Below are 25,068 nucleotides of genomic sequence, written 5' to 3'. Positions count from 1 at the left end.
TCCTCTCCAGGCTGAACAATCTCAACTGTCTCAAACAGTCTCATAGCAGTCTCAAACTGTCTCATAGCAGAGGTGCTTCAACATTCTGAACATCCTTATGGCCCTCCTCTGGACCCACTCCAACAGGTCCAAGTACCTCTTGGGCTGGGGATCCCAGAATGGGCTTTCATGAGAGTAAAATACAGTAGAATGGGACAATCACCTCCCTCACCCTATTGGTCACACTTTTTTGGTGCAGTCATTGATACAATTAGTCGTCTGGGTTGCAGGTGCCACTGTGTGCTCTTGCTGAGTTTTCACCAAATATCCCCAAGTCCTTCTTGGGGTTGCTCTCAGTCCATTCTCTGCCCAGCCTGTATTGATGCTTGGCATTGCTCTGACCCACGTGCATGACCTTACATATGGCTTTGAACTTCATGAGGTTTGCAAGGGCAAACCTGTCAAGGTCTTGCATCCTTTTCCTCCATCATGTGAAATGCACCACATAGCTAGGTGTTGTCACTGTATGTGATAGTAGGAGGAAATTTTTTTTCATTCCACTTTTAAAAATATATTTCATGAGGGGCAGTAATTTGAGATTACTCTGAACAACAATGAATTTTTTTTATGAGTTTCATTTCTAGCCAATACAGTCTAAAATTATTGCAGGAGTTTTGAATTCTCTGACAATAAAATCTGAAACACCAGTTAGCAAAAACCAGATTTACCAAAGAAGTGCTCTCCACAGCCTGTCCTTCTCTTTCTCTCTGCCTTGTGTTGCCAGGACATTGACAGCATGGTAACTATAAATATTGCCTTGAGCGCTGTTCCAAGGAATGAAATCTTACATACTCCTCTTGCATTCTATTTTCAAAGCATTTCACAAAGCAATGCAATGTGGAGAGGTTTCATTTGACCAAATGTAAATACCTAGAGTATGCACATCTACGTCCCATCTAAATGCTCAAGGCAGTCTATAGTGAATGGAACCATAAACAAAAGAAACAATGGGCTTTTGGATCACAGTTCACACTGTCCCTCAACAGACACTTAAAATAGGTCAGATGCTTAATTATGAGTATCTGCTTCTCTCTTTTAGATTCTAAAGGTGACCAACTCAGACACAGATATGTACATTTTAGAGCTCTACAATTACATGAGATAAACCCCACTCTCAGTATCTTATTTCTAAAGGCTACACAAAAGCTCTCCATTATATGTGTTATGTTCACATTAGCTGTTGCTATGCAATTATTATGGTTATACTATTATTAAAACTTCAGCACAGAGCTGGCTTAACAAAACGCCCAGTATCAAAACAATTTCTGGTTTCCAACCTTCACATTTCAGCTAAACGTGAAATCATACCCTTGATTATCTACTATTCTTTTTTTGAGGAAGGATGTACTTAAAAATTAGTCATTTTTGCCAGGCAGCAAAACTCATAATTACTTAGGCTCTTTGAGACTTCAGTTCACCATGAATGTGAATGTACCCTGCAAAGCAAAAAAAAAAAATCTCTATAGGATCCATCAACTGACCTGCATGTTTGTGTCTCCATACATGTTGAGATATGTCCTGGAATATTTTAGAAGGGATAGTGCTTCAGGTGCACTTCAGTTTCTGGCACTTCCAGTCTGACTGTTTTCAATTACCAAACCCTTCTCATTTCTTGTACAGAGAAGGGTTTGTCCCTAAATTTAACCTGGTTTTGTTGCCTGCACTTTTTGTTTGTTTTGATTTGCTGTGTTCATTTTATTTGAAGAACAGCATTTAAACTGTAGGTGACGTGTTGCTTATCATGTTTTCTTTTAAGGGCTGCTTTGTAAGTAATGCTTCCTATTTTATTATGTTAACCCAATACATCAGAGGCAGATGCTGGTGTTATGGCTGTACAGGTTGAATCTTTCCACCAATGTTCCATTACATTTTGTTGCCACGTGACAGATGGCAGCAGAGGGGCAGTCTGACAGAATGACATCTTACATGGAAGTGCACTTGAAGCAAAGGTGTGGAATTCTTCTATGTGGAAAAAATGGCACACAAAGACGTTAACTGATGTTTGCTGAATGGTTATGGAGATATGTGAGCACAGCGAGGCGATGGGTGGTGCGTATCAGCAGATGCAACAGCAGTGTGAAAGACAAGCCACATTCTGGATGACCATGCAGATTTTTACAAGCGCAACATGCAGTCCCTTGATCATCACTGGCAAAAATGCATAGCTAATGGTGGGCAAATAGGAAGTACCTGAAGACTGGAAAACAGCTAATGTCACTCCAGTCTTCAAAAAGGGTAAGAAGGAGGATCTAGGAAACTACAGACCTCTCATCCTCACCTCAGTCCCTGGATAGGTGATGGAACAACATATACTGGATACCCTCTCCAAGCTACTAGAAGAGTAGAAGGTTATCAGGGATAGTCAACATGGCTTCACCAAGAGGAAAATCATACCTCACCAACCTGTTAGCCTTCTATGATGTCATCAATTGGCTTGATAGATGTGGGGAGAGCAGTGGATGTGTACCCTGACAGTAGATGAAGGAATAGGGTCCACCCTCAGCAAGTTTGCTGATGATACAAAGCTGGAAGGAGTGGCTGACACACTGAAAGGCCATTCTACCATTCAACAAGACCTGGACAAAATTGAGAGTTGGGCAGGGAGCCTGCCCAAGATTTTGTGTCATTAAATACAATAAATATTATCAAGTGCTTGGTCCAAATTGATATCTTAGAAAACTGACTAGCAACAGAATTAAGCAATGATATGTCGTGAGGCCATCTCTCAGGAATTTGCTCAGGGTGGAGTATCTGACACCTAGCTAAAGGGAAGAAGACTCCTATTGTGGTGCTTGAGATCAGTGGTATACACACTTGTTGTAATTGCATTGTACAGAAAGCTGGTTTAACTTTGACATTATATATTGTATCATGCCCCAGACATTTCTTTTGCCACCTTTGCAGCACAGACAATAGGCCATATCCTGTAATAGCAAGACTGCTTTTTTCTCAATCTATGCGACAGCATCATTCTGTGAATAAAGGTGGTATCTAATTCACCTTGACAGTGCATTCTCAGACATGTCGAGTAATATTGCCACAATCTGTAATCACATTAGATTTGTTCCTAGACATCCATTCCCTACATATAAACCTTTATATTCATGACTATACCTATGCTGATATTATTTACTCCCTTCCTGGTACAACAGAATCTCTCATATCAACACTAATAGCTGAGTTTATGTGTAATTTACTGCACTTAATGGTTTTTAGACACAACATTTTCAAGTAAGAATGACAGATTATGCATCTCTCTTTTTCTCATGCTGTCCTCTTGAAACATGTTCCTTTCTCTGCCCTTTTAACCCTACACATCACGTTGCTCTACACTGCAGGAGATGGTGATGTCATTTCTTTGTTAAACAATTTGCAGGATGCTTAAGCATTAAAGGTTTTACATCATAACATGCCTCACTTAGAAGAATAGTATTAAAAACATATGGGAAAAACATGTTAGCAATCCAGCTGGGATTTAAAAAGAAATCAGATTCCATTTCTTGTTTTGTAAGTTTGAGATAGTTAGTGAAGACCCAAGATAAAAGATTACTACAAATGAATCAAAATTAATGATAGTTAATTTGAGTTAGCTTTCTATTTGGTAAAATAAGTTAAGTTCTTTTGAATTCTGTCACAGAATCTTTCAAGAAAAATCAAAGACACTGGAGTCACCTTGCATTTGCCATGAATGCCTATTGAGAACTGATGCGTTATAATGAAATATTTCTTCCTGAGTCAGACATCACAGTGTATTGGCACTCAATTTTTTGGCCAATAAAGTGGGGATAGTGACATTTCATGAATCAGAAAGGCATTGCAGAGATAAAAACAGATAATATTGAGATCCACAGTTAACAGCACAGGGAGATAGTGAGTAATACAAGCCAAAAATGCCAGTGAAGGTACAGACATAGTAAGGAGTGTAAGAAGAGTAATGGATTTCTTCATCTATCAGTAAGTAAAGAGGTCTCTGGAGCTGAATGCTCTCTGTCTTAGTCTGCTGGAGAGTAGAAAGTGGCAGTAGAGATTGTAGAGGTTGAACTTTTCCCAGACAGTTTTCCTTTCATGGCCTTTTTTTTTCCCATTACCAACCAATTTACATCCTGAGTACTATTTGTAGGATATTTAAAGTATAAACTAAATTGGCAGGGTGGAGATTAGTGAGCAAAAAAATTAAAAATAAAGGAAGAGCTCTCCAGACAGTGGGGACAGTTGCATGCTGAATAGTGAGGACCCTCCTCAATGATCCTTTCTGTCGAGGTTTTTGTCAACAGTGCTAGAAATGACCTGGTTGTATTATGCTCTTTCAGAGCGCAGGAGGAAAGGTGACTGATCCTTGGAAGATCCATTTCCAATAGAATTTGAGTGTATCATGATGTAATGATGGGAACTCATGTCCAGGATGACCAGTGTTTTACCTTAGGGCCTGAATTGGCCCTGCCTTTCTATCCCATATAAAAAAAGTCACTACCTATCAGTGCCTATCAGTGTATAACTGGAAATGTGATAGGGACTATAAAATAAGAAACAAATGTTTGCTTCTAGGATGTTGTCAGAGGCAGACAGGGAAATAAATTAAAGATTGATACCAAAAAGTAACATGAGCTGAAGCATTTTATTCATTACTAATTTCTGGGGGCTATAGCTGTGTTTTTTAAACCTCCAGAAAAATTTGACTCCTAACATATTCCCTCCTTGTTTTGAGTGCAACCTTATTAACAATAATCAGAAAGTCTTCCATTTAAAATGTGTCTTCAGAACAGGTTTTGTTTTTACATATGCCTGGATAGTGCCTCAAGCTGATGCTTTACATTAATTTTAAGAGAAATCCCTAAATATTCAAAGCCCTCCTGTTGCCAATAATGGCTGTCAGAAGATTCACAGATTAAATTTACTGGGGCTGGCAATAATTTGCTATGTACAACATGTGGAAAATGCTCATTATTAGCATTGTGATAACAAGCACAACGTAATTGTCCTCACACAGCATGTCTGCCCAGGCTGACTCACATGGGAACTCAGCAAATCTTACAGATCCAGACAGCATGTCATATCCTGGGTTTTCCTCAGCTGGATGGGAAGACAAGTACCCTGGGCTGATGGCACCTTGCTGCCACTGAACTATAAGCTTATTTGAGGGTGGAGAGACACTGGAACAGGTTGTCTCAAGAAGCTCTGGACCCAATCTTTTCAATGATTCTATGATTTGAAAACTTTACACGTATGCCTTTGCTTCTGGAGAACTAAGTGAAACCTGCCTGTTCAGAGAGATGTATGGAAAACTCACTCAGTCAAATCTTTGCCTTATCCTTTCAGCTCTTGCAGTGGCATATAATTGTGCTCCCACAAAGCTGAAACAAGGACAGGGTAATAAATAAATTAAAGTTCACAGCTAGAGAAGGACGGACGTGCCTGAAGGGAAGTATTGGTCATAGATTTCTGTGGCCAGTAGAATCATAGAAACAGAATCACTTGGGTTGGAAGGGACATTGAAGATCAGCTAGTTCCACCCCTCTGCTATGGGCAGGAACTCCTTCCACTAGAGCAGATTGCTCTGAGCTCTACCCAACCTGGCCTTGAATGCTGTGATTGGACACCCACAGCTTCTCTGGGCAGCCTCTACCAGTGTCACATCACCTTTATCATCAACAGCAGATTCAGACTGCAAAAATGAAAATGTGTTTTTTGGTTTTTTGTGGGTTTTTTTTTGTTTGTTTGTTTTGTTTTTTTTTTAAATATCAGCTGTTCTATAGACAATATTTAAAATCTTTTCCAAAGAAATAAATAAAGTCGAAGTGAGAAATATGCATACTGTATTGGAAGCACACCTTTTTTTTGTCTTTTTTTTTTTTTTTTTTACTTCAGCAGATGGATGCACCTTTCGTCTGTCACAGACCAGCTATTCAGTCTTTGTTAACTTTTTACGTATTACAACCTGATCACTCAAACAAAATGCACTGCATATTTAGAGTATCAGTTGTGTGCACATAAGCTTAATATTTGTTTGTATTTACAGTAGCCATACTTTCATTCAGAATTTTTTTTACTTGAACAAAATTTAACTCAAAACCAAACAAAGGTGATGAGATGGTGAGATACATCACTCTGCAACTCGAGTATTGTTGAAATACAATAGTGCTGCCAAAGTAGAAATTATTGGTGCCACCTATTGGCAGGCAATGCAAACACAGCAAGATATAAAGCAGAAAAATAACGCAAAAATAAAATGCCAATTGCTTTTCAATCATGAATCTTCCTTTCCAGTAAAAAATAACATTAATAATTTCTCCTTTCCAGCGTTCTTTTGTGCTTTCTCTGCCTCCATGCAGTTCGAATATTAATTATAGAACAGTGTTTTTTCAGTAGATAATGGAGATAGTACTGAAAAATGACTTTTTAAATTTGGATATTTCCAATCAAAGTGGGAAATATTATTTAAAGATATTATTTAAAGTATCTCTCTCTATTTTAAACATTTATGCTTGTTCAGTCAGGAAAGGAAATGTATGATGCTATCCATATATCTAGCTAGGCAGTATGGAATAGAGAAGTTTAAAAGCAATCTATTCATAAAATCTTCTGGGAAATGACTCAGTTGATTATCAAAAACCCATGTAAAGTTCATTCTGTTCAGTATCTTTCAAAAATGCACAAACTATTATAGCTTATTTAAATTTATATTATTAATATGCTAAACAAAATTTATAAAGTTTAACAGATCTACAGTTTATAATGAAAGATCTGAACGTAGTGAGAAAAGATTCCAAAAGCTACAACAAGTTTTTGTGAGTACTATGCATTTAGTATACCCAAATTGTGAATATACATATTTGCTTGCTGAATTTTTATACAGAAGTCTTGCTTTGAATGCAAGACACACCAGTTGATAGGGGCATAAAGGATTAAACGTCACAGGTCTGACTAAACCAGATTTCATTTCCTGAATCCTGCCATCTGCCTGTAGGTTGGGAAGCACAGTATTAATTGCCTCTCCTGGTCACAAAGGAAAATAAGAGAGACAAGTCCCTGGAAACTGCTTGCAACAAGTCATTCCAATTTGACTGTTAAGTATTGATAAGTGCTTTATCAGTAAAAAAATTCAAGTCGTTTTGTGCCCAATTTCTATAATCTTGTTTGGAATAGACTTCCCTAGCTTAATTATAATAAAATTATGATGCAGTGTTAAAAGCTGAGTGTGACATCTGCTGCTTCTTTTCTATCTGCAGTTGCTCTCAAAGAAGAAAATTAGATTATTCTGATACAATTTTGTCTTGACAAATCAATGTTGACTGTAACTAATTTCCTTGTTTTCCTTTATATGCTTACAAATAGTTAGATTATTTGTTCCACTGATTTAGCAGGAACTGAAGTTCATTTGATTAGTCTAATTCCCTAATATTTTCACATTCCTTTCAAAGATCAGTAACACATTTGTTCCTGATTCCTCACCTATTGTCCTTGACTTCAGAGTGACTTCAGTCATCTCTTATTTTCTATCAGCTAATTTTTTCGGTATCACAGCATCACTGCTAAATGAAAACATTTACTTTTTTACTAATTTTTTAACTTATTCCTTCCCACCTCGAGCCTTGGGCTTAAGTTTTCTTTGTTATTACTTATTACTGTAGTACTGAACTGTATCTCAACTTTTTAGAAAAGAGTTACGCAGAAAAAGTATTTAAAAAGATGCGTCAGTAACAGCTCTTGATTATTTTCTGTCTTTTTTTGAACAGCTATTTAGTTAGTCTTTGTCCTTTTTTTTTTTTTTTTTTTACATGATGAAAGAATGGATTTTATTATCATAACGGCCTTTGGGATTGAAATATATTGTGCTTCTTTCTTATTTTTGATTCTTTGGCATCACATTTATGCAAAACTACCCCAATCTTAGGAAGTGTCCCTGCTTCACCTTTTCTTAGGCTGCATGGAAAGATCTTAATTTAGCATTATTTGCTCATAATTTAGAAGATCTTATACTTCCTATCTATCTTTCAAAAAGGATAATTTGCATTTATGCTCTTAAAATTGTTCTCTCAAGAAACTTCTAGATTTCTTAAACTCTAATGAGGCACTGTAAGACAATTCTAAGTTTGCTGAAGTCCACTTTCCTGTAGTCTTATGCTTTATTTTGTTATATTTCTCTTTTCCTACCATAAAGCTTATTAATTCTACCATTTCATGGCTTTTATCACCCCTTACTGCCATGTACATTAAAGTCTCAATCCATTAGGTACAAGAAGACTCTCTAGCCACGTTCTTCACCATCTGCATTCATAACTGTCACCAGTTCATTCCAGGGATTTTCTGGGAAGGTTATATATTTTCCCAACAGAAACACACTTGATAGAAGGCCTTACTAGCCTAAAATACTGTCATCTATATAGTTTTGAACTTAGTACACAAGAAATCTCATTTCCTCAACTATCCATGTAGATAAATTATTGTTCATCTATGTGCTTCAACAATGTATAGCTTTTTCTTTATTTTAATTATTTTTAGAGACATACAAATATCACACAGAGACAAAATCCATTTGGCTATATTTATTAACAAAAATATTCCCCACTAGTCATTACCAACTGCAAAATATCTAACAAAGCAAGGGACAGTGAAGATTTCTAATCTCTAACTAGGGACCAAAAGCACTTGAGAAAAGACACATTGTAAATGCTGCTCATAGCAGCATTGTAGGAGTCTTCAGTTTGTTTTCAGTTTTACCCTCAGCAAGGTTGATGATGACACCAAGCTGTATGGTGTAGTGGATGGGCCAAAGGGACAGGATGCCATCCAAATAGACCTGGACAGGTTTGAGAGGTGGGCTGAGGAGAACCTCATGAATTTCAATAAATCCAAGTGTAAGGGCATGCATCTGGGGTATGGCAACCCCTACTTCCAGGAAAAGCAGGAGGGTGTAAGGATGGAGCACAGCCCTGCTGAAAAGGACCTGAGGGTACTGGTGGATGGCAAGTTGGACATGAGCCATCAGTGTGCCCTCGCAACCCAGAAAGCCAACTGCATCCTTTGATGCATCAAAAGATGCGTGGCCAGCAGGGTGAAGGAGGTGATCCTGCCCATCTACTCTACAGTGGTGAGGCCTCACCTGGAGTACTGCATTCAGATGTGGAGTTTTCAGTACGGGAGAGATATGGACCTGTTGGGGCGCATCTAGACGTGGTCCACAAAATGATTCAGGGAATGGAACACCTCTCTATGAGGACAGGCTGAGAGCTGGGGCTGTTCAGGCCGGAGAAAAGAAGGCTGTAAAGTGACCTGATATCAGCCTTTCAGCATCTAAAAGGGAGCTACAGGAAAGAAGGGGACAGACATTTTAGCAGCATCTATTGTGATAAGATGGGGGGAAATGGTTTCAATCTAAAAGTGGAAAGATTTAGGTTGGATATATGGAAAAAATATTTTACAGTAAGGATGATGAGGCATCAGCACAGATTGCCCAGAGATGCCTTGGGTGCCCCGTGTATGGAGACTTTCAAGGTGAGCCTGGATCAGGCTCTGGGCTGTCCCTGTTTATTACAGGGGAGTTGGAATAGATGACCTTTAAAGGTTCCTTCCAACTCTAAGGATTCCATGATTCTATGCTGAAGCACAATTTGATTATTTATAAGAAGATTGCCTCTGTGTTCTTGAAATTCCCTTTTCTGAAGTACAACAAAAAAGAATAAAATAGAGATATAATAATGGAGAATAAAAGAAGATTCTCAAAGACTATTTGGTTCTTCATTTAATGTATATCAGTAAATACAGTAAATGAGGAAAAAATCAATAATGTCTCTTCTCCTGTTATGTTTGTGAGATAGATATAGATTTACATTTAATCAAAATCAATTCCTTACCTTTTAGCCGTTACTGCAGCTTAATAACAGTCTTGCAGAGATTTCTTTTTTTGCTGTCTGAAGTCAAGGGAATTTTGCAGTCAGCTTCAATGGAGAAAGATTTGACCCAAAGCAGTTCAATCTAATGATTTCTTATTAAAATAGTGGAGCCTACTTTGAGCTTTATTATGTCAGACAACTGCATTTGTATCTCTGTATTCCAAGGATCTTCTCTTTATAAAGTTGATACCACTGAAAGATCAGTGATTATCATGGTGATAGAATCTATGCTACATCAAATCCTTTTCTTTTATAGCATTTTTGAATAAGGAGTTCCATAGACTATTGGTTTTGTGGCAAGAAATTTTAAATTGTACATCTTTTGCCACTGCTGGGCGATAAAATGTAGGGAACAGACGTTCAACCATCAACTAATTGATTACAGCCTCAGGCTAAGATCTCAGTGCTTGCTCCCATTTCCCTATCTGACTATCCCAATATCATTAGCTTCTTAATCCTTTCTGTTCAGTACAGATGTCTTATGTTAGAACTATCTGTACAAACACTATAAACTACCAGATGTACCTCTTTTGCTTCTTTGCTTTCTCTTTCAGTATTTCAGCATAGAAGGAAACATGTCAGTGTTGCTGGATAGTAGCATCATTTTGGTAAGCAGCTACCAGCAAGCCCAGTGGGACTCTTAGAGTCAGACCTATGTTGCTCCCCAGTCACACTGGACTTCATTGCTTTCCTCACGCACAGCTGATGTTACTGAATCTGAGAAACAGTGCCAAAACTGCTGTGGTTATGGTGATCATTGTGTTTCTCCTGAGAGATTTCACTTTCTCTTCGCAAGACAGATAGATTAGCAGTTCTGCAGTACCCCTGGATAATGCTCTCAGTCAGATAGGTAGGCAGGTAGAATTGAGGAGTGGATAACAATAGTGCTCTACCAGTTTTATGCAGCATAGCATCCTACCAGGAATGATAGCACACAGTTCTATGTGCTCAGCTAATCTGTGCAAGCTAACCAGTCTTGTCTTTTGGTATGAAGAATGACAATATTATGTAACTCCACCTCAAAAAGTCCACTAATGAATAGAGCAGTACCATGCCTCAGTGCAAAGCACAAAATCTCCTGACTTAACAACTTATATGAAAAAATTATCACCATATAATCTTCATCAATATTCCATTATTTTCTTGTCTCCAAAATTGGTATAACTATTCAGTAACAGAAACTGAAGGATACACCTTCCCTGTTATAAAATTTCCTTTCACATCCCATGCGGGATGGTTTCATACAGGAGACTGGATTAGATCTGACCTGGTGTGGAAAATCATACATCTTTTATTTTGCTGGCAAATTTTTGACCAAAATATTGGATTTTATACTGCAGTGACATGTGCTATGAGACAGACATTTCAGAGTGATTTTTCTTAAAAGATAAGTCCATCCAGGGAAACTTTTGTGCTGAAAACCTCAAGCAATTTGCTGAAAATATTATAAAACTGAAGTAGTATCAGGATTTTCTCAGAATGCTGCAGGGAATCACAGAATCACAGAATCACAGAATTGTTGGGGCTGGAACGGACCTCTAGAGATGATGGAATCCAACCCCCCTGCACAGCAGGCTCCCTACAGCAGGCTGCACAAGTGGGCATTCAGACAGGTCTTGAATATTTTCAGAGAAGGAGACTCTACAACCTCCCTGGGCAGCCTGCTCCAGAGTTCTGTCACCCTCACCGTGAGGAAGTTCCTTCTTTGGTGAAGAACTTCCTATGCTCCAGTTTATGGCTGTTTCGCCTTGCCCTGTCCCCACAGACTACTGAAAAGAGGTTGATCATTCCTCTTTGACTCCACTCTTAAGATTTTTATAAATATTAATCAGATCCCCTCTCAGTCTTTTTTTCTCAGGATTGAACAGATCCAGTTCCCCCAGCCTTTCCACAGAGGGGAGATGCTGTTTATCTTCTTTGTGGCCCTCCACTGGACTCTCTCCAGGAGATCCTTGTCTTTTTTGTACCAGGGAGCTCAGAAGTGGATACAGTACTCCAGGTGAGGCCTGACTAGGGCAGAGTAGGGTGGGAGGATCACCTCCCTTGACTGACTGGCCGTGCTCCTTTTAATGCACCTCAGGATCCCATTAGCCCTCTTGTCCACCAGGGCACACTGCTGTCATCCACCCCAGGTCCTTCTCTGCAGAGCTCCTACCCAGCAGGTCATCCCCCAACCTGTACTGATACTTGTGGTTATTCTTTCATTGGTTCAAGACTCTACACTTGCTTTTGTTAAACCTCATCTGGTTAATTGTTGTCCAGCTTTCCAGTCTAGTCTGTCCAGGTCTTGCTGAATGGTATCACAGTCTTCAGCTGTGTCAGCCACTCCTCCCAGCATTGGTGTTCTTGCTGAGGATGGACACTATCTCCTCACTGGGCACAGCAGCGACTCCTGGGGAACACCGGTAGTCACAGGTCTCCAACTGGACTGCACCACTGATCACAACCCTCTGAACTCAGCCAGTCATCCAGTTCTCAACCCACCTCACCATCCACTCATCTATCCCAGACTTACTCAGCTTCAAGTGTCGTGGTCACTTTCTAGAGCTGATGCATTAATGAATTAATCATACAATGTGATTAAAGTAACAGCCTCAACAAAACAAACACTTCCACACTTTAATTCATACTGCTCTTTAAATGCTGAATATCTTCTGCATATATCTACAAAATAAATCTCTAAGTTCTCTCAATGAAATGTTAGTCTTAATGCTTTAGCATTGGCTCGACCTTTTATATTCTTTTTAAAGAATATGTTTTACAGATGGATACAAGCAACTATATATCTATCGCCATTACAATGCACAAAAGCCTCTTGAGCATGCAAAGCCATGCATCTGTTCCTACTGCCTGAATTAGAATAAAGTCCCACATATGTAGTTACTTGAACATAATGACAGTGACAATGAAATAAGTACTATTTATGAGACTGAGGGTTGTATGACAATTTTGTTATAGTCAAATCGTGCTCATGACAATAAACCAGAAGTTTTATTATAAGGCCACTTATGCAAAGACCTTTATTTTATCTAGTAATAATACAAAACTTTCATTTTCTGTGCTGAACACTGGATATAAAAAAATTTAAGCAAATTGAAGTATTTAAGGGAAACTAACTGTGGAGAGATATGGTGGTATGAATGCTGCCAGATAAGTAACAGCCTACAAAAGTCTCATTAAGAGTTTACTAGAATGGCTTCTTTGGAGGTTTTTCCCTATTTCACAGAAAGCATACACTGAACCAGCTTCAGGAAGCAAGATAAGTGCTAGTACAATAGCTGGTTAAAAATAGATCAATCAATCTACTCCATCTGTTCCAGAAATTCCCTCAAAAAATAAGGAAGCTCTATCACTTAAAGGAGAATCCTGCATTGATTCACTTCATTGTTGAGAATTGTTTGGTACAGCTCTGGTATAGCGTCTCTCAAAATTCTCTCTAATCACGTTTTTTGCTTTTTATTCCTTTTCTAAGAAAGAATCTGATGGTGATTCCCATAAAGAATTTTAACCTTGGGCCTCAGTAGAATTTCCTGGTGCAGACTCTTATGCGATGAAGGTCCAAGGGGAGCTTTGAGAAACCAGTGTGAAAGCGATGGTTCACAGATGCAGCTTCCAATCCACAGTGCCTGAGTTCTGCAGAGCTGTTGTAGTGCTTAGGATCCCAAAAGGAACAGAGTTAAATACCTTCAACCTTACACAGCTACAAAGTTCCCCAGGACTAGTGCCTGAAGATAGGCTCAGCAGTTGTGAAGTTTCCCTTAGGAAGCTCCTTCCCATAGGAGACATAACCTGTGGAATGATGATAAAGACGTAATATTCATGAATGCCAGCACAAACACAATTTTATTGTATTTTATTTTTTGCCAATTATCTCATGCAGGTTAGAGTTGTGAAATGCTAGTGGGAGAACTAGTCAGAAAATCAGAATTTTATTTGTGGATTTTTTTGAGAGGAAACAAAAAAATCTTTTAAGATTTCCCTGATGGATATTTCACAGCATTAAATGCACAAGAAACTCCTTCACTATCCTATGACTGCCTTCCAGCTTAACTGTTAAAACAGTGGAGTGTTAAAATCACTCTTTGGAGATAAAGTAGCACAATCATGCTTTGAAGTGTAATAAACATGGAAAAGAGAAAGTGCTGCTTACCAGTGTGAAACACATTATTTTTAAAAGGTAAGACATCGCTTCCTTTTTCCTTATTTAAAGGTCTTCACTTCCCAAGGGCTAAAAAAAGTTGGAGAAATTGGATATATTTCCATTATGTCCAATTCAAAGAAATACAATCCCTGAAAACACATTCTAGTGAAATTTTCTTAAAAATAACTTTGAAAGAAAAATATGCTTTCAATTCCTGCATATATAGGATGAGCGTATTTGCAGTAATCAGAATTAGTATTCTTTATTAACTAGAAAGCTCCCACCAGAACAGAGACAACACAAGAGGATCAATCTTCTGAAGTTTTAGTCCAGGAGTGTATTTTACTTAAACTATAACAGGAAGATTAGAAAGGTAATTCTCATATAGGACTATAGAGAAAATCTAGCTTTAGTCCGCTATTCATAGCAATCCTTTCTTCTAAAGCCTTGTCTTGATTTCTGAAGGGACCAGAGCATACTGGCATTACTAGAGTAAGTAGTTCATTAGCCATCTTCTAGTCTTCCAAACATTAAGGAAAAATCACCACTGTGTGTAAAGTATACAGTTTCATAGTCAGTCACATATCTCATCCCTGGTTTCATACAATGAGAAATCTTGGCAGAAAGGCAGCATTGCAAGTTCCTGTTTATAAAGATAAAAACATTAATTAAAGAGAGAAAGAAAAAGGAGCATTTGCCTGCTTACTACTATTGAAAGGAGACTTAAAATATGTCATTGAAATTGGCAAATTAAAAATCTGCTGAAAGTGTGACATAAAAAAAAATTTGAAATAAAAAAATACTATCAACATCAGTGTATTTTTAAATGCTAATAAAGTATGTATCTAAATTTTGATGGTTTTTCTTTTATAAGAGTTTCTATTCTGAAGAATATTTTACTGGATAATTTTCAGACCAATACATCAAAAGTTCAGCTGAATGATAAATTTTAATTTCTATCTGATGACTGGTATTCCACAAGAAATAAATCTGTGCTGCCAGAATATTTCAGACCAAAGCTTGCAGAAGCCAAGGATCAAATAAGGTGGATGGGCAATTACTTGTATGTACCAAAGAGACAAAGATCACAACAGAAGCACATTTTTAAGACACGTAGCAGAAGCAGAATGCAGTGCTGCTGCACACACCTGGCCTCTCTATCTCAGACGCACAGATAATTTCTCAATATGGGAACAGCTCCTTTCAGCAGCTTTATGGGCAACACGTTTAAAAATCTTGTCAGTCGTATAGCCCAGCTGACCTCTCAAAACAGGCACTCAACCTACTGGACTTCTTTTCTTCTAAGCAGAGGCATTTTATTTAGTAGCTAATGACAAAGTAGCAGCCAAAGGGAGCTGAATCGCAGATCTGATACAAGCCCTGTTCCTGAGGGTGGACAGTAGCGCACAGTGGATGCTTAAGAAAAGAATATAAGAGCAAGACAACTTCATATATCAGAGCCACTGATGTCATCTATCTTGACTTAAGTAAGGTCTTTGATGTGGTATTCCACAGCATCCTTCTCTCCAAATTGGAAAGATATAGATTTGATGGGTGGACTGTTTGATGGATGAGGATCTGGTTGCAGGATCAAACCCAGAGAGTGGTGGTCAACGCTCAATGTCTGGATGGAGATCAGTGATGAGTGGGGTCCCCCAGGGGTTGTTTCTGTGGCCAATACTTTTTAATATCTTCATCAGTGACATTGATAGTGGGCTTGAGAGCACTCTCAGCAAGTTTGCAGATGACACTAAGCTGTGGAGTGCGGTTGACCACCAGAGGGTCAGGATGCCATTCAGAGGGACCTAGACAGGCTTGAGGAATGGGCCCAGGTGAACCTCATGAGGTCCAACAAATCCAAGTGCAAGATCTTCAACCTGGGTTGTGCAAACCCCCATTATCAGTATAAACTGGGCTATGAAGGAGAGCAGACCTTCTGAAAAAGACTTAGGGGTACTGGTGGATGGCAAGTTGGACATATGCCAGCAATATGTACCTTGCAACTCTTCTGAGTTTTGGTTTTCTAACCAACTGTATCCTTGAATGCTGTATCCTCGAATGCATCCAAAGATGTGTGGCGAGCAGGTCAAGGGAGGTGATCCTGCCCCTCTGCTCTGTGCTGATGTGGCCTCCCTCATCTGGAGTACTGCATCCAGTTCCGGAGTCCTCAGTACAGGAGCGACATGGAGCTGTTGGAGTTCATCCAGAGGTGGGCCACAAAAATGACCCAAGGGATGGAACACCTCTCCTGTGAGGACGGGCTGAGAGAGCTGGGGCTGTTCAGCCTGGAGACAAGAAGGTTGCAAAGTGACCTCATAGCAGCTTTTCAGAATCTAAAGGGGAGCTACAGGAAAGAAGTGGACAGCCTCTTTATGGGTCTGTAGTGACAGAACGAGGGGAAATGGTTTCAAGCCCAGGGAGGGTAGATTTAGGTTAGATCTAAGGAATCTTTCACGAGGGTGAGGGTGGTGGAGCACTGGAACAGATTGCCTAGAGATGTGGTTGATGCCCCATGTCCAGAGACTTTCAAGGCAAGGCTGGATCAGGCCCTGGGCAACCTGATCTAGCTTTGTTGTCCTTGTTGATTGCAGGGGAGTTGGACTAGATAGCCTTCAGATGTCCCTTCCAACTCTAAGGATTCTATGGTTCTAAGATATGCTACCAGTATCTGACAATTAGTGGCTCAAGAATTTAACAGGAATAATTTCAGATATTCGTGTTTAACAGCCTTTTGGGGGATGTTTTGTAACTTCTGTAAATTTGTATCAACCAGTTTCTACCTTTATCTTTCAGAATATCCTGTGGCAGTTATTTCCACATTTTAATTAGGAACACGTTAATAATAGAATCATTAGCTTACAAACTATCATTATACTTGATCTATATACTATTACTATGTTATAGAATTTCTAAAAAGGAGGTCTTATTTAGTTAAATTTTTCTGGAAACCAGAACTGTAATGTACTGTTGCTCATCCTTGTCATTTCGTTCTTGATTTTCTATTTCTCCTATAGATCATAAACAGAGGATCAAAGTTTAAGAGTTGTACAAGGTTAGTAGAGACTAATCTCAAAAAGCACATAAGAAATTATCACTTTTTTTTTTTTTTTTTTTTTTTTTTAACAAATGCACAACATTAATGGAGGCAGATGTTGTATAATGGATGGTGGTCAACAACACAAGAATGAATCTTAGTCTGATCCCAGTGGGTTTTAGTATTCACAGAATGGTTGTGGTTGGAAAGGACCCTTGGGTCTGTCTGATCCAAGGCAACTGCTGAGGCAGGGAAACCCAGAGCAGTGTGCCGAGGATCACATCCAGGTGGCTTTGCCTAGTACAGAATATTATTAGTGTCCTTTGTAGCAAGGACACAGTGTTGACTAATGTTCAACTGGGTGCCTACCTGGCCTCCAGTACATCTACCCCAATAGCAGGTATATAGTGAAGCCAAGTTTTGGTCTTCAGGAGAATGTCAGAAATATAATCCTAAATGTAAAATACAGCGACACTGCAAACTCCTATGTTTGAAATTTCATCTGTGGAAGTAGTTTGGCAAATACTGTGCACTGTGTTCAAGACTGCCTTGCAGACCAACAGTCCTCCACTTAAAGAGCAGATGAACTAATTTCTTGAATGTTTTTTATGCTAAATTCCCACTGCCATATAATTTAAGATTAGGTTGCCAGTCTATCTCAGTGTCCTGTATGGTATCTGAAAATCAAATCTATTTGAGCACGGCTCGTATGCTGATTAATGTAAAGGGAATTTTCATGTATTTCTCCATGTATTTCTATGCACATGAAAGCTCTGATTTTTCTCCCTGTATATATTTCTTAAAACAACAGAAAAGTTCATTTCATCCCAGTGTTGTAATCATAATAATTTGAGCAAATACTATCATCTCTGACTCCCATGATACTATGTGACTCCCCTGATACTGAATCTAAAGTCGTTTTGACATATGGCTTACAGCTCAGATGGCATTTGGTTTACACTTCCCTGTGGAATTTGAAGTCATAGAAGTCACACTGAACAGTTCTGAAGGAAATCATGCAGAAAACACTCACAATACAAAAAAGGCATAGAAACGATGTAAAAATTGGAAAATACTGGAGGGACAAAAGTATATGTAAAATAATTCAGAAAATATCAAACTAGCCACTAGATTTTTCTATATGATAGTCAATTGCAAATTGCTTTGTCTTCTGAGTATTTTTTTTTTAAGTAAATAAGTGATACAGCCTAAATCCAATATTTTGTGGGGAAAATACTAACTTCGTTTAAAACAAAGCTACAGTTCAGCCAAAATATATTTGAAATTAGCCAGATTTCTCTAAAGTATGGCCACTTGTATTACATGTTAGTGAAAAGAAAAAAAAAAAAAAGTATTGATTAAATACCACTGAAAGCACAACAATCCAGAAGATTTTTCTTTTCCAAGATAGTGTAAATTCACCATATTAACACTATTGACCAGAACTGACCATAGTGACACAGTGAAATAATGTTCTTCAGCAATGTGTAGCTTATATATTCTAATACATTATAGGAGTTGAATGTAGTAAAATTGCACTATTATAGCACTTTTTTTCTCTTACAGTATTTCTAATGGAAAGATAACACTTTGTATTGAACAGTGACAGTCTATACTGTAAGTTATTTATCTTTTTTTGTTGTTGTTATTATATTGGTTCCTTTAGCGTTTTTTTAGCTAGATAAGCAATGCTATCTATCTTGAATACTTGAAAATTGTAATTTGAAATGACTACATTCTATTAGCCTCCTCTATAGCTTATCGGAAAAGAACAATTGAAACACTTGGTCTAAATGCTATATTCATCTTCCAAATCTCCACTGACAATATGGGTGCTATCAGGAGCCTAATTAGGGCTTGTAGGTTTATCCTTTAGCAATAGAGAGTTAAATATAGAAATAGATATTAAAAAATAAGCTTATGTCTCCCTGTTAAGAGTTTGCATGAACTTTGTTGGATCATGCCATTAAAAAAAGCCAATTTGGAATTAAATGCACTGAGGGATGGATGGCTCGTTGAGATTAGGAAAATGACAAAGATGGTGGAAGATCAGATACTGCAAGGATGATTATAAGGCTTCTATCCACACAGCAGATGTCTTTTGGGAGGATGTTGGCAATTGCTGTTCATTACCACTTGAGCTACAGCAGTCCTTCCCAAAGCCACTCTGAGATTTCATCAGTTCTGTATGGCCATTGTCTGTGAACAGAAACTTCCATCTGACAGTCAGGAACACATGGCTGCTCTAAGGATAGGACAGAGATGCATTAAGGATGGAAAAGGAGCTCTTCAGAACAATAATAGAAACATTGGAAATGTGGGGCATTTTTAGATTTTTACAGGAAGCAACTGGCAAATCATCATTAAAAATATACCTGAGATAGAAATTAATTTGAAGAGGCTTCACTACACAACCCCCCAAAAAAAAACAACAACAACAAAAAAAACCACCCTAACAAAACTAACAAAAAAAAAGATACCTGGCAAACTCTATGAAATTTTTATATCTTTATACTAGAAACTAGAATACTCTTCAGCTAATGTGAATCAAGACAGTCTTCAGCTGAGCTACACTGATTTACATGAGCTGCAGACATGACCCATTGTATTTAATTTAGGCATTTTATTATAAGAAAGTTATTCACATATTGGAGAAAGATCAGAAGAAAGCGGCAAAAATGATTAGGCCTCTGGAGTGATTGATGTATGAGGATTGATTGCAAGTGCTAAATATGCATAGTTTGTCTAAGATATGACTAAGGGGGGACATGGTAGCAATCTATAAATATGTGAAGAGTCTAAATGCCAAGGAGGGAAAGGCTTTTTCAGGATATGGGAAAGAAGCAGCAGAATGAAAAAGAAAGAGTGAATTTAAAAGTAGATCCTAAATAAAGCCTTTGGAGAGTGGAAAGCTGTTACCTTTCAGAAAGAAAAAATAGATATAAATATAGGTGGATATATCTGTAAATTCGTGGCATGCATGATTGGTCTTGAAAAATAAATTTTAAGGACAGTTTTATGCAAATGATCAGACTACACAAGCTGATGATCTCTCTTCACGTTGGTGTCTGTTGTAATTTGTTGTTGTCATTTTTTTGTTGTTTTTAGGGTTTAAACAACTGTCATTCCACAAGAGGAATCATATAATTGGTAAAAAAAAAAAAAAAAAAAAAAAAAAAAAAAAAAAAACACATTGCAATTGCAACTGATTTAAAATTAGAACATCCTTTTTATCCAAGAAATACCACTTTACTTTGATGAAAATAAGGAGAGACAAAATATCTGTATTTTCCCTGTTTTAATTATATTTGGAGCCAGTGGTCTGATTTAGGAACAACAAAGGAAAATGTTGCCGCTGGAGATGCCTTCTGCATTTTTATGCTGCCAGAATATTTTTGGAAAAGAGTGATGAGTTTAGAAAATGCCAATGTGTATGTAGAATAGAACTAAACAGTTGGAAGAGATCATCACTGATCATCAAGTCCAACTGCCTGACCACTTCAGGGCTGACCAAAGTTAATGCGTCTTGATGAGGACATTGTCCAAATGCTTGCTCTGTCAGGCATGGGGCATCCACCACCTCACTAAGAAGTATTTGCTCATCCTCACAGTAAAGAATTTTTCCTAATGCCCTGTCTGTTCTTCCCCTGGCAGAGCTTTGTGCCATTTCCAGGAGCAGTGTGTGACTCCCCTTCTCAGGCAGCTGCAGGGAGCAGTGAGATCACTTCATGGCCTCCTCTTCTCCAGAATGGACAACCCAGCTGTTCTCAGCCTCTCTTCATACTAGCTGTGTGGTAGTCTTCTGGATAGTGAGGGTACTCTTCTGGATGCTTTTAAGTTCCTTAAGATCCTTGTGGAAACCAGTACTACCCATAGTATTCAGTGTAAGGCCCACAAACACCAAATATAGCAGGAATCATTTCCTTTAGAATAGCAACTATTCAGAAAATGCATATATATATATACATTGACTTGAGAGACCACAATGGCATATTAAGTATGTTGCAGAAGCTTAAAATAAATTCGGTTGTTCTGGCAGGAAAAAAGAAAACTACTTACTCATCATTGTAAATTACATGTAGGTAAACACCAACATCTGCTTCTCATGCAAACAGAGTCTCCCATCACAGGACCCATTATATTATTATAAGTAGAAGAGATGATTTAATATTCATTATATAGATACAAGCAGTAAGATACTGCCTCATGCACATACCGATGGACAGTAAATGTATGAACTGTATTATACTAACCTCCACTGTTAGTACAATTACAGTTTTTAAATGTTAGCCGATATAATATGAAAAACTAATAGCATGAAAGAGAGATACAGAGGTGATGCGTATGCTTAGTGAATATATGTTTTAAAAGCTGTAAAAGACTAGCTGATAAGGAAAATCTAGTAATCATGCTTTAATGTACAAACAATATTAAGTGTACTACTTTTTTTACCTCTTTTGTAAAAACTCATATTACATTTTTTGGAACAAAAATGTCAGTACAGCTCTAAATGCTAATAAAGTGAGATGGATTAAAATAAAAAATCTTGTGCAATACCCATATGCTTTCCTTGGATTTCAGTTTTGGGATGTGGGACAGAACAGAGGCATTTCTTTGTCTGCCAGCTGCACCCTTGCTTTGCATGTATAGCACCCAGCAAGCAGGAGAAATTAGCACTTCTCATCCACAATATTTCTGCCCACAGAGATAAGACACCACAGAAAGTAATAAACAAAATCATAGTAATGTATTATGTAATGTATTATGTAATATGATTCAATGGAACTTTTTGTATTAATTGATTTAGTGAAACTAGAAAACATGAATGTAAACAGCATGATTGCAGATTAGAATTCATATTTTTGATGAATACTAAGTGGTTTCTGTGACTCATTAACCAATCAGATAAAAAGTAGGGTCATGGAAGAATTTTTGTTGCAGAAGACACTGGAAAGCATAGAACCATTTACTTTAAAGAGGTGCTAAGTAGTTAAATGCACCATCAGCATGGCTGTTCTACACAATTCTAAGTATAAAAACTTAAGTGCAGTTACCTAATCCACAAACAGCCCATGTGAAACCAAGATATGGAAGTTTTCCAATCCTTTGAGGCTGTCACAATTCACTGAAAGATTTGATACCGTATAGGCAAATATTAGAATCTAATCTTTTCATTGGACATTAATTTATCCTAGAATCTTGGAGACAAGTTTTGCTGATGATCTCACAGATAGTCCCCACATTAGCCAGCTACAGGAAACTTTGCAGCCTCTGTGGGTTATTTTAGGCTTGTTATGGACAAATGAAATAGCAGTCACACTGCATTGTTTTTCCTACAACACTTACCTTGTAGTAGGAGAGGCTACCATTCACTGAATTTTGGTGCTTAGTTTTTAGATTTGGATTAAGTTCTTCATGCTTAAAGGAATCAAATTCTGAGATGGAGCCTCTTTAACTTATGCCAAATGCTGGATTTCCTATGGAAATAGATTTTGACTTTCAAGTAGTTAAATGTAGTTAACCTATATAAGCAACAGAGAATAGCTACAAAAATGCAACAGTAGATGACTTCATTTAATTTTTGTTCTTTATACAGAAAGATCTGGGCAGCTTTCGTGCAATGGATATATGAGGTTCAATCTGTGCAGTCTTCTCATTCATATTTGTAGGCGGTCTCAGGAATGTGCAAAACTAACAGTGAGGTTTGTAAAAACCATATTGCTCCAATGGAGAAATATCTAGAAAAGAACAAACTCAGACTCCTAAAAACATGTCCTATCACAAGACACACTTAAAATTATGCCTATCATAATTCTTGTAATCAACAGGAATGTATGAATGGTCAAATCAAAATTCCATCTATTCCAGGAAGCTGAGTGATATTGGCTAATAATGAAAGCCCAGAAAAAGATAAGTGTGGTGCAACCATGACAAATACTTCCTAAGTTAACCTCCTAATCTGTGACTGAGGAACTTCCAGAATCAGAGATTCTGCTTTTAAAAAGTCTTGATGGGATTTTCTTCTCTGAAATTCTTTTATTCCTTTTTGAACTTATCAAAGCTTCCAACATTGCTTGCATCATGTGGCAGTAATAAGTTCAACAACTTAATTATGTATACCACATAAAATTAATTTATTTGGATTGCTTGAATCCTGCTATTCCAAAATTTCATTTCATATATTTTGGGACTTAAGTTGTGAGAAATAAATGAATAGTTGTTTCCTATTCCACTTTCCAGAGTCATGCATGACTTCTCTTCACTAGGTTTCTCAGAAGTATGAGACAATATCTAAAGGGTCTGTTCCAGGACAAAGCAACCAATGCCTTTTTCTGAAATTGAAGCATATGCAAATCTTAAATAAGTTCTTATATATTCATATACAAACCTCAATTCCATCATCATCTCATACCGCAGCCAGACTCACAGAACTGCTAAGGGCTAAAAGATACTGTAAAAGAGTTAGCTCATAATCATACCATCTATCTTTTTGACTAAGATATAATAAACTTAATATCTTCGGATCATCTTAAATAACAGTGATTATATAAACATCTGCATTTCTGTAATATACAAACTCTTATTTCTTTCCTTTTCTGCTCTGAATGGCATAAAATGTATTCTCCACTTCACGATAGTGCTTAGCAACCAATCTTCAAGATACTAAAATAATATTTGTTTCTTATTCTCACACTCTTACTTGCTGCTACTCAGTATTAAAACAGTCTTATGATTCACTATCAATATCTTCAACACTGACCAATTAAGTGGCACTTCTAAGAGTGTGGTATCATCAGATGTGAAACAAAATACCTTCATCTCAGTTCTGACATTCACTATTTTAGCAGCAATCTATTCTAGAAGTCTAAATACTAGTATGGTGTTCTTGTCTTATCTTAAGTATTTCTCATTCATACCATGTTAGAAAACAGCCTACTGTATTTCAACTTAGAAAGAAAATATACAATGTGAGCTTCAGGATATCTGGAAACAACTTCAACATCAATTCTTATAAAAAATACAGCTTAAACAATTTATAGGGGTATTTCTGAGACACATGTTGTCTCTGAGCTACATCACGATGCTAACTTTGCAGGAAGGGACTGCAGCTATTTCAGGAAGCAATGAGAATATGTGGTGAACTGAAATTAGAGAAAGCATTAGAATTTATTTACCTTCTATCTTCTAATTTATTTAAAACACTAAAAGGTTACCTGGAGCTCTAATCTAATTTAATTATTCAATAATAAAGTCTCGAAGGGATCTTCTCAATGTCTACAAATACCTGAAGGTATACAAAGAAGATGGAGACAGAATTCTTTCAGCGTTGCCAACTGCCAGAATAAGAGGCAATGGGCACAAAATTAGTAAGTTTGAAATCTGGTAAGAAAATCCTGTTTTTTTAGTGATTTTTTTTTTTTTTTTTTGGATGTAAAGGAGCTGCTAGATAATTACTTTTTTTTCTGACTTTTTTTTCTGAAACTGTGACCACACAATACAGATCATAGGAAATACCTAAAGGAGAAAACTTAATTCATATGTGAATAGTAGAAATTCTATAGATAGCAGTTTTTAAAGATTGAACAAAATGGAAGCTAGTTTTTCTATGTCAGGAAGTAATCAGCAGCACTGTCCATCTGATAAAAGATAATGTTATGAGACTCTAAAAGCAGGTTCCACCAGGCACATATTTACGTGCTTTTATGAACCACTGCCTGAAGAACTGAGCAGTCAATTAAAGATTTGGAGAAAATTTTGTTAAAGGATTTAACCTTTAAAAACATTTTTAAAACATTTTGTCATATTCTCTAAAATTGAGTACCTAACAGATAACAGATTTTAATAAAAAAGCAACTCTGTTATAATTTGGTCCCAATTCTTCTAACCTCATACATGCCCAACTTTCAATTTAGTAATGGAATATCTCTGTAAATATGAACAAGATTAAGTTCCTTTCTATGTCT

The sequence above is a fragment of the Phasianus colchicus genome, chromosome 1 (assembly GCF_987193195.1).
Source record: "Phasianus colchicus chromosome 1, bPhaCol1.hap1.1, whole genome shotgun sequence".
Lineage (NCBI taxonomy): Eukaryota > Metazoa > Chordata > Aves > Galliformes > Phasianidae > Phasianus > Phasianus colchicus.
The sequence above is the reverse complement of the archived record's forward strand: the minus strand, read 5'-3'. Positions refer to the sequence as shown.